Source organism: Terrapene carolina, unplaced genomic scaffold (assembly GCF_002925995.2).
Source record: "Terrapene carolina triunguis isolate 2854851 unplaced genomic scaffold, T_m_triunguis-2.0 Scaffold789, whole genome shotgun sequence".
Taxonomy (NCBI): domain Eukaryota; kingdom Metazoa; phylum Chordata; order Testudines; family Emydidae; genus Terrapene; species Terrapene triunguis.
Genome location: NW_020665140.1, coordinates 9275980 through 9280319, shown reverse-complemented (window position 1 = coordinate 9280319; position 4340 = coordinate 9275980).

Sequence of the window (4340 nt, the reverse complement as noted above, 5' to 3'; positions counted from 1 at the left end):
AAAAGTCGGTCATAAATATAGGTGTGTTTGTCAATGAACTATTTAATTGTAACTAATGTTATATATAATTTTGATTTGGAGTTTGTCAGGCAATATAGCCAGTTGTTTGGCAGAACCCAGGTTGAAATTCAGAAGTTCACTGAGCAAGCCATCCTAATATTAATGTCGGATTAATGGCTATATTACAGCTACAATGTTTTGTAATGTAATGATATATATTGTTAAACGTAATCAACTCATTGAAAATATAAAAGTCAGTTCCAGCTAACGTAACATTGTGTTGGGATAAGTCTTGTTAATTATTTGTTTTGAATGTTGCCCTTGTACAGTTTGCGTCATTTTGGTGTTTTGTTTAGAGATAGTAAAAGGAATTAAGTTATCAAATTAAAAGCTTCTAAATGCCCATAATATCAAGTCCCACAATGTTGAACCAGAAAAGGGACATGTCTTGACAGGTACTCAGCAACAATACAAAATCCTCAGAGGAGACCCAAGCCAAAAACCGGCTCACAGCACCTTGTAGATGACAGCTTTATTCTTCTTCTGCAGCAGCCTTGATGTCCTGACAGTTGGTTCGGGAGCAGGGTGACCAGATAGCAAGTATGAAAAAACAGGACAGAGTGTGGGTGGTAATAGGCACCTATATAAGAAAACCCCCTGAATATCAGGACGCTCCCTATAAAATCAGGACATCTGGTCACCCTATTCAGGAGGCACCTGGCTAATTAAATGCAGAGTCACAAGCTCCAGTGTTTGTATCGTGTGAAGGAAGCTAAGAAAACAGATTTTGGCGTAAAGCTCCAAGTGGTGAACTCTAACTCTGTAGTAACTATGGTCTGGAGCCAACGGCAGCAACCCACTGCAAGGACACCTTTTGGGGCACTGGTATCATCTTTGAAGCAATATGATCTCGTCCCCAGATGGCAGTATACAGAACCTGGGGGAAATTAATCATTAAAACATGGACAGTATTGAACTGAACTGATATACCACTGACACTAGAACACTAGAAAACAATATCTGTCTAAATGGACATATGTTAAGGGCATACCAAGTGTAAGTACAACCCTTAGCTATGAGCTAGTGGATGTAACCATATCACCGTTAGTAACCTGGGAAAAGGTCTGTCCTCTAATCAATAGCTACATCTATCCTAGGAGTAGCAATGGCTACCGTATGGCATAAATTAGTCCTGCATACAGTGTATACATATAGCACCATCCTATAATGTTAGAATTGGGAAAGGTCTCACATTTAATCTAGGATTCGCCGTAGCTAAATTGTATTGGTAAATACTGTTTTTAAAATATGGAACAGGAAGAGCCACTTGTTTTAATTCTTGTCAAGAAGTACCACTGAGAGCAGTTCAGGTATAGGGTCTGTGACACTGCACCCTAATTAAAACTCTTATAGAACTAAGATTACATCATGGCAAAAACCTTGGGTGTCCCGTCCACAGCCTCTTTGGTAGCTTGTGTGCAAGTGTGAAGGGTTTGTAAAAGGGTATGAAGTGGCTGTTATATTTCACAAGCATGGTATTCTGTCAGGGATGTGGGCTCAGGGTTTGAGGGTAGGGCAAATGCAGGTAGCACCTATCTGTTACAGTAAAAAGGCAGAGTGAGGGTATGCATGTTATGGGCATGCTGGGGCATTGTTCAAAGAGGGCAGAGTTAAGGCTTCATGGGCATTTACCTTAAAACTCTATTTCCTGGTGTGAAAGGGGTTAACTTGCCATTGGAGCACCCCCTCATGGCCAGGCAGGGTGTAGTGGCTCTCTCCCCATCTGGTGCCCTCCTGCTGACATCTGCTCTGGTTTTCCAGTGGTCTGCCTCTTCCCAGGGCCCAGCTCTCCAGCTAGGTCACGATTGAAGTCCATCCTTCTGGGGCAACAAAGTCCAGTAGAAAACAGCCTAATGTCCTCACTAAAGGGTCTTCAGCCTCACCTCCGGACCCCATGGTCCTCACTGGCTTCTCTCTGGGCTTTCCACTCTCTTCATCCCCTGAATCCTCTAAGAAAAATCCCAAACTAAAAGTATCCAAACTTCCCAATTTCTACTTTCTTTGGGCTTGACCTCTTATCCCTCCCCTGCTGTGTCCCTACACTGAGCACCTCCCAGGGCTTTCTCCCTGGCAGTTCAAATCCTGCCCTTTTATCAGGGCTTACTTCTGGAAGCTGTTCCATGCCCAGTGGCTGCTTTGTCTCTCTCCTGGCCTCTTGCCAGACTTCCCCACTCCGGAGAGGTTCCCAGCTCCAACTCTCTCCCTGGGCTTTCTCCTTCCAATCTCTGTAGTCTCAGAGAGTCTGCAGAGTTCCTCCCTCTCTACCTGCAACCCCTTCCTTTGTCTCCCCCCCCCCTTTTTTGCGGGGGGGGGGGCACAGCAGCAGCATCATACAAAGCTACAACTGCCACCTTCTTCCTTCATTTGTTTTTAAATAGCCAAGCTCGCTCTCTCTCCTCTCTCTCCCCCCCCCCCCCCCCCCCCTAAGGAAACTCAGACAGGCTTGCACATTCCATTTCCCTGACTCCCCACCAGTCCATTTAGGGGGAAATCTTCGATTCCAAGCCGATTCACTTCTTCAAAAGAAACGATCTTTCCGTAGAATATTGCCCACAATGCCATAGAACACGAACAGCAGTTGCTTTGGTTTTGCACACATTACACCACCTGTCTGTATGTCGTGTCTTTTTATCAAGTTTAACCCCCATTTAAGGCACAATTCTCTTTTCTAAAGTCCCTGTTCTGATCATCATAACACCTGACAAGGAATCAGATTAAATTGCAGCAGCAGCCAGTCCCATGTCTCTTATCCAGGTTAGTGCCAACATTATCCCCATGAGTTCAGCCCCCAGAACATCACTTTATAGCCTTTTAGATTTCTGGATTCCAAGACTAGGAACACAGAAGGCTGTTCCCACTCTCCCATGCTGTCGTCTTTTGATCCATCTGTATAGACTTGGCAAAGCTGGCCCCATTTTTCATAAATAAATTCAGAAATTTCATTGGTCATAATATGTCGCTTTTCCTTCCCTAATTTATTTCATACAATTCCAAAAATGGGGGAATACCTGTCTAGCTGTAATTTGATTTCCCATGGAGTTCGCTCCATTTTTCTTTTTTTTTAATATATCTCCTTTTTCATACACCTATTTATTTACCCTGATAGTCAGAGGAAGTCCATGGCAATCCATACCACTTGGTCTACTAAGCTCCCAGCAATCCCTATCAATCTGTTGTGTACTTCTGCCCAAAAGGTTAGTTGTAACCATTTCATCGTTAGATTTATAGGTGCGCCTCTGGTGGCTATTGCAACACACACACTGGTGTTATTGTACCACATGCCACTCGCAGAGCTTGGGCCTGGAGGAGTTCCAAGTTTCTAAGAGTTGTTTTTCCAATCTGAACCAAAAGCTTGGCATCTGCATCCTAAAATTGCTCTTATCAATGTTCTCTACATTGTAGCCTAATCGATGAATTGGTATTTATTTAGACCACAATGGTCGATAAAGGTTCGGACTCTTAAACAGCTACAGTCTCAGGAAGATTACTACCAGTGTTATCAGAATGACAGACCTGGGGAGCACAGGAGATAAATTGCAATTTATCACAGTTCCTCTATTAATAAATCCACTCAGCAGATAAACAATCCAACAAACACTGAAATACCACCGCAGATGGAGAGATAATACCAAATGTTTAGCACTATGACTGGCATTACTCGCATCTCCTGCTGTAGAACCCCTGAGTGCCAGTCATTATCTTCCTCATCACCACTCTCATCGTCCACCCAGTGGGTGTCATCCTGGCTTCTCCAGCTGCCTCAGTCTCAGACTGCAGCCAGGTCCCTCTCCAAACTTTCTCAGCCAAACTCCCAGCCCCTTGCACTCAACTTTCTCCCGTTATAACACGCCCCAGCTCCTCCCAAGCCGGGCTTCATCTCTAATTAAGCCAGGTACTCTCACCTCCTCCCCCCACAGGGGTGTCTCCAGGGCCTCTCAGGCCCTCATTAACCCTTTCAGAGTCTGTGTGAGGACCTCCCCTCCAAATAACACCCCGTTTTCAGAAGTTAGAGTTTTTCTGAACTCAGCATTCCAGAAGGGAACAAGCTATTGCCGGGCATCCTTCACTCTGTGTTAACTAAGTTTTTTGCCATTTAATTTCCTAGTTTTTTAAACGGAGAGAAATGTCTGTCGATAGGAGTAAGTGGTAATTTAGACAGTTGTAGTTCTCACTTAGGTTTACAGTTGATACACTAATGTAGCTAGGTAATAAACAAAAGACCTACCTTTTATACAGTGTGTCTCATCAGTCGATCTCAAATAACTTTATATCATTATCCC